A 12055-nucleotide genomic window follows, 5' to 3' on the forward strand; every position below is an offset into this window, starting at 1 on the left:
TCTATGGGGAGGTTGCAGCGCCACCCCCTGTCATGCACAGAGCAGGGCCAATCAGGGGGTTGGGGCATTTCCCCCTGTCACTCACAGAGCAGGGCCCATCAGGGGGGTTGGGGCTCTGTACCCTGTCACTCACAGAGCAGGGCCCATCAGGGGGTTGGGGCACCGCCCTCTATCACCCACAGAGCAGGGTCGATCAGGGGGTTGGGGCACACCACTCTCATACTCAGGGCAGGGCCGATGGGGAGGTTATGGCTCTACCCCCTCACACACAGAGCAGGGCCTGTGGGGGGGGCGGTTGGAGCGCCGCACCCTGTCACACACAGAGCAGGGCCGATCAGGGGGTTGGGGCACCGCACCCTGTCACACACAGAGCCGCAGGGCGATCAGGGGGTTTGGGTGCTGACCCCTGTCACGCTGATCCCGGTGCTGGGAGGCCTTGCGGCTCTGCTGATCCCGGTGCTGGGAGGCATATTACCCTTTTACTATATAGGGTAGAGGCCTGGTGCATGGGTGGGTGCCAGCTAGTTTGCCCCGAAGGGTGTCCTGGATCAGGGTGGGGGTCCCCACTGGGATGCCTGGCCAGCCTGGGTGAGGAGATGATGGCTGTTTTCAGCTGGTCACACATCCTTCAAGGTGGGGGTCCCCACTGGGGTGCCTGGCCAGTCTGGGTGAGGAGCTGAGGGCTGTTTTCAGGCTGGGGGTGACTGAAGCTCCCAACCACTCCTTTTTTTCTTTTCTTCTTCTTTTTTTTTATTCTGGGCCAGTTTGAGCTTGAGGCTTGGCTCCAGCTCTTAGGCCTCCACTGCTGAAAGTAGGTTTCTGGCCTTTGCTTACAATGTTGCGATCCTGCTGGCTGAAGCCTGGCAGGTTTCTGGGGTTTTGTTTAGCTTCTATGTTTGTTACATAGTGGCTTGCAGCTCAGAGGCCTGCAGCAGCAGGCGGGGGAGCGTTGGAGTCCTCCGTCACTGAAGCAAGCAAGCCTCATGCTAGTTTCAAGTTGCCTGGCTGCCGGCTGCCATCTTGGCTGACAGTTAATCTGCATATTGCCCTGATTAGCCAATGGGAAGGGTAGCGGTCATACGCCAATTACCATGTTTCTCTTTTATTAGATAGGATTGGATTCAGGGTAAACAAAATACCCATGTACTGTCCAATTTCATAATTTTTTTAAACAAAAAATAAGAGGCTCAGTGATTAATTAAATTCTTTATTGCTGCAGAATGGAAGACTTTAAATTTAAAGTCTTCACCTCTCACAATCTACATGTTCTACTGAGGTTTCAAAGTCTTCCTCACTGATATATGTGTAGAGTTCGTGCTTATAATATTTTCCCTCTCTCATTTCCCTCTCAATATTTGCAGAAAAAAATGTATTATTCAAGCACATGGTGTAAGGAGGGGAGTACAGTATTGAGACAAAGATAATGGAAGATTCTACACTTCTACACAGTCTTTCAAAGGCCTATTTGGGAGAATTTTGATTTTTCCTGTTTATGTTATCATTCAGGATAATGGTCCACGACACGCAAGACATTACATGCTTGACAATTATTCAGTATCTGGAAAGGCAAAAGTAAAGTGACTGCCAATGGATTAGTAATTTCAACTATGTACTAATACCTTAGTTTTAACCCAGAGGAGAAGACACAGCTTCTGCCTCTTCATCTATTTCCACTTGTGAAGTTGATGACTAGTGATTGGGATACAGACAGAGTCTTACTCAACTGCCTCAAGATTCTCTTGAAGCTGATGTCTATCTAGACTTTGGAGAAAGTCCCCAATACTTACATCTCTGTGACTATTCTGGCTTGTAGGAATTACAGCAGGAAGATGATCTGTGCTCTAACTCATTTTCAGGAACTTGAACAAGTGCCTCTCGTTGGTGGAATCTAATTTGAATTCATAACTCTAGTTTCAAGAAAATCTGAGGTTTACAATATGTCGCTTCCCAGATTTTGTAATACTGAAAGCCTGCTAGGGTTGGATGTCAAGTACTAATAAAAAATAATATACAATGCAATTATATACATGTGTTCATGTATATAAAGATACATTATATATACATGCACACACACATGCAGTAAATTTCCAAAACTGTTGGGAGATCATTGTAATGAATGAAATTGAGGTACCTTAATATTTTATTATTTTTGTGTAAAATTTCAGAACATATAATAGTTTTTATTTGATGTATTCTTATGAAATAAAATATGTAGCCAACTCTTCTCTATTGTTGCTTCCATGAGTATACTTAAGAAATAAAATGGCATAATGAAGCTGGTCATCAATGTATGGCACTGTAATTGAGATTGGGATAAAAAGACAGCAATTTTTGAATCAGTACTTTAAAAAAATCAGTAAGTTTTCCTTGTGGAAGTGATCTATATATTCTGTATCTTAGTACTTTTTTATCTGGGCTTACATAAAAAGGTATAGTAATTATTTCTCAAGATTTTATTCTGATTCTCTAGTGTAAAATACATTCTTGATTGTCTTCATCACTTTTTTTAAAGAGATTTTACCAGAAGAGAGAAAGAATATTTTGAAATTGATGGGCTGGCTATTATATCTCCTTCATACACATAGGCATTCTTGACAAGATGTATACTGTTTATGTGTGCTTTTACAATTTATCCATAAGATTAAGTTTAGAAAGAAGAAGAAAAATAGATTATTATTTAATCAGAGAATCAAAGGTTTCATTAATGTATAGCAATCAATGTCTTCACTGGTGTGCCAGGGTTAAAATTTTTTTAAAGGTTTCAACCTAGTTATTCAAGCTGTCTCATTCTCTGTCTAATTCAGTGTGACAGTTTAAAGAATCCTGCTTTGAAGTACAGTTATTTGACATTGATATTTTATTTTTATATGGTTATTATTTTCAGTATAACTGTATTGCTGAATGTTTAATCCCATATGCATGAGACTTTACATCTCCTAAGATGTCTTACCCATCTTTTTTCAGTTGAGATACCCAAGGAGTTGTTGGTAAGCACACAATCTTCTGTGTGGGTGAATTAAATACAAGCATAGAAAGAAGATCATAAAAATTCTAGAAAAAGGTATAAGTACATTAATGCACATGAATTGTTATTTAAAAGCATTAAATTAACACACTTTAACCAAACTTCTGTGGTAGAAAAGTTTTCTAATGAAAACACAAATGGTTTTAATAACAGACATGAATTTTTGAACACTTGCAGTGTTTCTATTAATCATCAGTCTTTTAATAATGATAGCTTCCTTGGCACCTCAAGTAGAAATATTCTGTGTGGTAAGAAATACATACTATAAAGGAAATGTCTTGAAACTAGTTAGAATTAATTTTCTGAGATTTAATGCTTTTCAGAGTAATACTTTTGATTTGCATGATGTCTTTCTTAACATGTCAAATGATTTAAAGGCTATTAACTCATCTATTTTGATCATACATGGAATCTGTTGCAGTCTAGAATATGAGATAATTTCCCCTTGATAAAATGTGTGTGTGTGTGTAGGCTCTGCTTGGTAGTATCAGCTGTGAGGGTTCAGGTGAGAGATGAGGAAATGACTAGAAAGATAACAAAATGAAAGCAACTTTGCACACAGGGGACGTGAAAATCTATGGATCCCTCCATTTCCCAAGCTAGTTAATTATGAGACAAATTCTCTGGTTGTAACATATCAAAAAGAATTTTTAACCTGAGGAAAAGTTTCCTAAGCTATAGAAAAGAACCACTTACACCAGATTTTTTTTTTTTACATTTTACTTTAATGCTAGTTGCTCCTTTCTATCATGAATAATCTTTTAGCTTCATTCTCCTTATATTACAGACAAGGAAAAGTCAATATGAAAGATAGCAGTGGGATATTATCACAGATGGATAGCCTAAAGGAGAATTTCATAAAATATATATCATAGACTAGCTTTGGTACTTTCAATAATAGAACTCACACGGGGTGCACAAGGTTTGCAGCAATTCAGGTCCACATTTAAATTTCCATTCTCTATTTTTTTTCCAAATTGCTCCTGTTTACTGATTAGGTAAGTGTGCCTTTTATTATTCATTGATCAACCCCAGAAATTATAAAAAAAATGTTTTGTCTTTTAAACTATTTTGTATATTTTAGAATTCTTTGATCCACATTGAAGTTTGATTTGTTTTGGGATGATTATCTTACGATTTGAAATAATTGAGTAAATGCCTCACATATTTAAAAATTACTGACTTTTCAGATTTTCTTAATGAAATGAATGTCAGATATAAACTTAGGAATTTTTCATTATTCATAAATCCAAGATGTTTATCCATATATTTGAAGTTCTGCAATAATTATCAAAATGTGAAAGCTCAGGAATAAAGTAGAAAATAAGACTATCACAATGAGATTTACTTGAACTTTAGCAATTGATAGAGAAATTAATCTCTTTCAACTAAATACTTAGAAAATTAAGGTTCTACGTATATTACTAAGAAACATTTAATTCTGGTTTACTTTAATTAATTATATTTTGCATAGCTTCTTTCTTCTTTGCTTTTTTTCCTTCAACCATTAATGCCCATGGACCCTTCTAATATATATATATTTTTTATACATTAAGGAAATCATCTATTGTCTAGTAATTTTCAGGACTTTGTGCTAGGTTCTAGGAATAAAAGGGTAAGCAAAAAAGGGTCCTTACTTTTGTGTATATTTCTGTGGTGAGGGAGAAGCCACAAATAATTACTCTATGGAAAATAAACAGAATGGGATTAGCAGTGCATGAGAACACCCCTGTGAGAAGTCTATAGAGGAGAACCACCTTGCCCACCCATTGTGTGTCTGCCTTTCTGGCATAATTATGAATAGTGCCCTTACACTCTCAAAGATGTCTTATCCTATATAATAAAAGGCTAATTTGCAAATTGTCCCCATGGGCAGGAGTTCAATTGACCAGGAGTTAGACATTCACTGGCCACCAGGGGGCGGCATGGAACATGGCGATGAGGCACTGGCAGCGGGAAGCAGAGGAGGCACTGCTGGCTCTGATGGGCCCCAATGAGAGCGGGACCATGGTGGGATGATGAGGCAGGTGAGCGGATGGTGCCAGGCCAAGGCGGGTGAGAGCGGAGGCCCCAATCACCCCACTGGTCACCCCACAGATTGGGCCTGATCGCCAGCCTGGCCTAGGGACTCTGCCGGTGCATGAATTTCATGCACCGGGCCTCTAGTATTAAATAATAGGTAATATGACCATAGCACAAAACAGATTTTTACAAATGGTAAATATTTGGACTGTTTTGATGATTTTCCAGTGATGAAATAGAAAATTAAAGGGAGAAATGCACAGCTCCATGGGACAGGCAGAGCTTTACTTTGGAGTAACACAGATCACAGATATGTGACAGCTCACCACTAGATCTGTGATCTTAAAAATCAACCTAATTCTCTAAGCCTCAGAGTCATGATCATGTGAATTCTAGTAGCATCCTTAAGAATTAAAAGAGATGGTGTTCTTGAAAGGCCTGAAACAATGAACTTAAAATGTGTTAAGTCAGGGTTAATGGCTCTGCCATAGGAGAAAGTTCTCTCACTCGCTGACTTTTTAGAATAAGGGAACTCTCACAAGGTCCTTAAACATGGATAAAATTGGGGAGGAATTTTTGGTATTTTTAGGATGCCCATGCAAAGACTATTTTGAATTAATCAAAAGATAACGCAGACAAGTTCATTTTCAAACATGGAAAGAGAACTAGAGGACTGACATGGTTACCCCTTAAAGCATAATGTCTCTCCTTCACCTAGGAAAGTTGCATTGACTAACTGTGTTTATATTACAATCCCTTGCTTGAAATTCAAGGGAGAAGTTAAGCAATAGTTTACTATAGTAAAGAAAATCTTATCCAATATCTCAGAAATGGAAAAAGGAAGCTAAAATAAATATTATGTGTATGGAACAGACAAATGCCAGCTTAAACTGTCCAACTATTTTGGCATTCTTTATAACATGTGTCTAAGGCAATAATTTGATGTGACATGATGGATGCCTTTAATGAAATGTGAATCTGTATAGGGACTGTGGTTTGAAGAACCACCTGAGTTTACTGCAGGAGGATAATCTAACACAATGTGGAACACATGCTGAGCAGGTCTTACAAATGCAGGTCTTTAGCACAGTCACACTATAATGCTCAATGATTTATTTGATGTTTTCAGTAGTGTCCCATGTGATTTACATACATTTAAAAAATTAACATCTATGTAATAAAGAGGTAATATGCAAATTGGTTCTAACAGCATCACAGTAACAACCAATTTGCATATTAACAGGCCAGCAGGAGGCTGCGTGCGCAGCAGGGGGGCTTTTTGTGCCCGGGCACCTGCAGAGACAGGAGTCAGGCCTGGGTCCTGGGTGCCTGCAGAGGCGGGAGTCAGGCCTGGGTTCCAGGCACCTGCAGAGGCGGGAGTCAGGCTTGGGTCCCGGGCACCCACAGCATGGCGTCAATCAGTCAGTCAGGCCTGGGCCCATCACCAGTTAGACGGCATCTCAGGGTGAGGACCATCACCTCAGCCAGAACTCAAGATGGTCACCTGGCCTGGCCTGGCCCCTTTTCAGAAGCAGTCTCTTTCCTCCACGTACCCTGCAGAGGACAGACAGGGATGCCTAAGAGGCTGGGGTCATGGTGCCCCATCCGTACCCTACTCCCCTGGCCTCCTTCACCTGTGGCCCCCACAGAAGGGTAAGTATGAGAGCCCTTCCCCTGCTACCTCTCACCACTGTCTCCGGCCATCCCTCAGCACACAGGCATATTGGCTTTCAAACTTGCCCTACTCATTTCCTCTCACCCCCTTCCAGGGCCTCTGCTCTGGATGGGGCCGTTGGAATCCAGGGCTCTCGGGTTTTACAACAGCTGGGTGGAAAGGGTAAACAGCACCAAAGATGGCTGACATGGCCACCCACCTCTGCCTCAGCTTGGCCAATTAGTTCAGCCTCAGAACGTGGCAGAGGGGGTCCGTACTTCTCTAGCAACGGCTCTAGGGCCTCGGCCCCAGTACCAACCTCCTCTCCCCCTTGGCCCTCCCCATACTGGTGCTTGCTGCAGCTCTGTGTGCCTTATTTAACCACCCCTTCCTTCCCTGTTCCTACAAAGGAGGCTGCATCTTTGTATGTTATATTCATGTAAACTTTGTAACATTTGGGGGAAACAAAAAACAAAAAATGATGGCCAAGAGAATGCTGCAGTCAAAGTCCAGAGTCCGGCTCAGGACAACAGAGAGAAGGGAGAATTCCATAAGTTGGCTGATGCCAAGATATTTCTGAGTGACTGCCTGGCCTGTGACAGTTGTGTGACCACAGAGGAAGGAGTCCAAGTTTCTCAGCAGAACACCAAGGATTTCTTCCGTGTTCTGAACCGTTGCTTTGGTTTTCAGAATTCCCTGCTCCCCATCTGTTGGCTCCCTCCCTCTGAGGGGCACTGTCATCGTCACATGGGTGCAACTGGAATATTGTATCTCAAGAGGATTGCCCCAATGTATGTATCCTTTTATCCGACAATGAAAAAATCCTAAAGAATAAGAATGGAGACAGTCTACTGTCCTTTAGGCTTAAAAAAAACCCTGGAAGTGTCCTGCGAAGAGCTGAGACTTGGTTCTGTCTAGGTACCTCAGAGAAATTGGATGAGGAAATGGTCTGGTTTGGCCCTGACTTTACCCACTTATGTTACTCTTGAAGGTGTCTTTGCCACAATGTGAATAAACAGCCACATTTTGGAATAGGGGTTCATACGAAAGTCTGCATTCCCAACTTTTCTTGAAATAGATTTATGTTCTGCAGCTGTGGCCACCGTCCTGAGACCAGGTCCTGTCACTGGGAATCAGGGGGCACTGGAGTGGAGCCCCTCCCACCCCATGCCCTTTTACATTCCAGGATTGAGCTGAACTCTCTTTGGGGGAGGCCTGGCAAGCGTGACAAGTGTCATAGAGAAGGATAGAGAATGGAGAGGCGGACACCCTGCTCGGTACCTGCCTAGGTGGGGTCAGGCAGATGAAGGCCAGCCAGCCCTCCCCACAATTGGGTGAGATAGGGTCCTCTGTGTCCACCTCTCACCCTGTGGGCCCGGCTATTCCCCTCAGCTCTGGGCAGCCCTCTATGTTCCATGACAGCACACTCTGCCCTCACATGCTGCTCGCCCTAAATGAGAAGGAAGAGAGCAGTTGGTCCACAGACAACTACACAGAAAGATAGGGTTCACAGCTGGCGAGGGCAGTGGTGGTGCCTGGAGCCTCTCCTGCCCCTGTGGCAGCGCTAAGGTAGCAGTGAGCCAAGTGGTAAGGAGCAGCGAGCAGGCGGGTGGTAAGGAGCGAGGGGTCCCAGACTGTGAGAGGGATTTCCAAGCAGGCAGGCGGACATCCCCTGAGGGGTCCTGGACTGTGAGAGGGTACAGGCTGGGCTGAGGGACCCCCCTCTCAAATGCACGAATTTCATACACCGGGCCTCTAGTGTTTTCAAAATTTTCTAGAATTATTTTAAATAGTTGGCTAAATATGAGGTGTTTGGAGGTTTATCCTGCAGATCATTGACCCAGGAACTTTACCAAGTATTGCTCATTTTATTTATGTTTTGAAGACTCATGTGGCAATAAATATTTCCTCACAGTAAGGCCTATTAAAAAGTAAAGATATGTAACATTACATAGGTCAGGAATCAATTTTAGATAACGTTGGTAGTAAAATATCATCACCTTTATTTTTAAAAGTGCATTTTAGCTGAAAATATGATTAAAACATGTATTTGGATGATTTTTGGAGTTCTTTTTAAAAATTCTTTATTATTGAAAGTATTACATGTCTACCTTTTCCCCATTGTCCTCTCCCAGCCTGCCCCCCTCCCCCATGAAGGAGTTCTTAATAGCTTTTAGAAACTTAAAATACTTAAACTAGGTGTTTGACTAGTGACCTCAAGTATTCTGATTAGCAAATCATCATGAAAAAATTTTAACCATGAACAATGAGTAGAATTTTTCATATACTTTCTTATTATAAAACTAATCTTCTAATTGTTTTATACCTCTTAAGATATTGATTTCATACACTAGATTATATCCCATTTCTCTGTATCTGTTTTAACAAGTACATAAATCAGAAATGTACTCTAATAAAGGTTCCACTCATGGAGTATATGAGAAAGACTACTGTCCTATACTTGTATGTGTTGCAGACTGTTTTTCTAAATATTCTGCTTACATTGTCTTCTTACTCAATATCTGTCATGTAAATTGAAACATGCATTTTGAGATTGTGTTATAATAAGCTTTTGGGGAGTGGGAAAGGGGTGGAAGTGTTTCTTTTTCACGTCATTTTGGTTTCATCATGTGAGGAAATCAATTGGACATTGAAAGAGGAAATTTGGCCCTAGCTGGTTTGGCTCAGTGGATAGAGCATCAGCCTGTAGACTGAAAGGTCCCGGGTTCTATTCCGGTCAAGGGCATATACCTTGGTTGCAAGTACATCCCCAGTGGGAGGTGTGCAGGAGGCAACTGATCAGTGTTTCTCTTTCATTGATGTTTCCAACTCTCTATTCCTCTCTGTAAAAAATCAATAAAATATATTTTAAAAAAAAGAAAGAGGAAATTTTTGCTGGAAATGGAAGGAAACATTTACTATCTCTATGCTGTTTCTAACTTAAAAGGAACTGAACAACATCCAGGGATACCTTTTTAGTTAACTAGGCAATCTGTCTGACCTTTATGATTTTAGCTCTGCAGAATTATGTTTCTCTTCTGGGTTTATTGTATCCCCCCAAAATATGTTGAAGTTCTAACCCTCAATATCTATAATTATATCCTTATTTGGAAACAGAGCCTTTGCAGATGATAGCACTCAAAATAGTGAAGAGCTACTCACAATTTATTAGCATAGTTTTTCTGTATATATGTGGAGTGCAAGGGATTTTCATAGAATCAAGTGACAGTCAAATTCTAAGGTTCTCAAAAGCCACATTTGTGGTCCAGCTGGCATGGTTCAGTGGTTGGACATCAACCTATGAACCAGGAGGTCATGATTTGATTTCCTGTCAGAGCACATGCCCAAGTTATGGGCTTGATCTCCAGTGTGGGGTGTGCATGAGGCAGCTGGTCAATGATTCTCACTCATCATTGATGTTTCTATCTTTTTGTCCCTGTCCTTTCTTCTTTGAAATCAATAAAAATATATATTTTTTAAAACCACATTTGTCACCAGGCTATCAATATACTTAATAAAAGGTAATATGCTAATTAGACCAGGTCGACCGGCCATCTTCCGGTCATCCTTCCTTCCCTCCAGACAAAGCCACGGTGGTGGGGGCCAAGGCAGAAGTGGTTAGGGAGGATCAGACCAGCATGGGAGGGCAGTTAGGGGCAATCAGGCTGGCGGGGGTGGCAGTTAGGGGTGATCAGGCAGGCAGGCAGAGTGTTAGGGGTGATCAGGAAGGCAGGCAAGTGAGCGGTTAGAAGCCAGCAGTCCCGGATTGTGACCCCCCAAGGGGTCCAGGATTGGAGAGGGTGCAGGCCAGGCTGAGGACCACCCTCCCTGCACAAATTTCATGCACCGGGCCTCTAGTTAGGATATAAAACACAATTTTTCAGCATTCCTCTTCTGTGGTTGTTTCATACTCCATACTGTTCAACTGCAAGGAGAGGAAATGTGCCTCAGGTGAGTGTAGGATCTGACAGGAGGCAAATATGTCAGGTACCACAAAAGCCAATGTATTTTGTCACAATTTCATAGACCTAGTTTTCAGAGTCCTCTCAAGAGATATTCCTAGAATCATCAGACTCAAGGAATGATGAATCTATGGCTTCTTATCAAGCATTTCTAGATCTCTTAGTCCAGATGACATTTGCCAACATAGGTCATCAATAATAATAAAATAATAAATATGGTAATTAGACCAGACAGCTGAACGACTTTCCAGATGACCTTCCAGACAAAGCCAGGGCTATGAGGGCTGAGGACTTTGCACAAATTGTGTGCATCAGGCCTCTAGCTTTTACTATAATTTTTCTTTCTTAGAAATACAACATATTTTAATTTTATTAGGCTGCCAGGTAGACAGAGTTATGAAATTAACCTAAGGTCAGATTCTCATGACAAAGGAGGAAAGGATTTATTAATCTATTACCTAAATATAAAGGAATACAATATTAGTGGAATTAAGCTACTCTTCAGTAGTATTTGCATTTGGATCATGTTAAATACATTAAACCATTGAGTACTGTGCTGTACTCAGCTCAATAGTTCAGGTGTAGTATTACCCCTTGCAAAAGTAAAAATACACATAGACATTTACAAAGACCCTTATCAAAAACCAAAACGACATTCAACTTTGATCTTGATTGTGTGCAAATATGCTTTCCTTAATTCTATACCATCTAAGAAATTTCATAAATCTTGTTCTTCTGAATTTGAAAAGAGTACCTAGAAAAATACTCACACACACACACCTGCAAAAAAAAAAAAAAGACAATGGTTAATTTAAATGACTCATGAGACAACCATAGAGAATGTTAATTAAGGCATTTAATAAAGGCAAAGGACACTATAAAGAAGATGAATTCGGGAGAAAGAGAATTCGGGCAAGAATTGGGGGCCCAAAACCTTCCAGAAGCATATCCCTTAAGTACTTGCTGTGAACACAAGAATGTGTTTTGTTTCTAGATTGAATCACCAAAACTTGTGCAATAGGTACTGATTTGGGAAGATCTACTTCAAAGTTTGTAGTGGGGACTTTCATGACCCTTTGTTTACAAGAGTTAAGTCAGGCTGTCTAACTGGCTACTCTAGGAGTAAGCTATCAATAAACCAACTGGGCTGGGGTGCCACAAGGGAGTTTCAGATGTGAAACAGCACACACTAAATCATTAGTTAGCCCAATGCCTTTATTTTGGCCAAAAGTCAGTGCTGTATTTCCAGGCATCACCCAGAGATAAGCACAGAGCTGTGTGAATCCATGTGAAAGTACCTATGCTAAATGTGAACTGTATGTTAATTAGTATAGTGTCATTTTATAAAAATTAATTAAAGTATTAAAAATTCAAACAAATTCAAGTTTATTT

This window comes from Myotis daubentonii, chromosome 3, assembly GCF_963259705.1.
Source record: "Myotis daubentonii chromosome 3, mMyoDau2.1, whole genome shotgun sequence".
NCBI lineage: Eukaryota > Metazoa > Chordata > Mammalia > Chiroptera > Vespertilionidae > Myotis > Myotis daubentonii.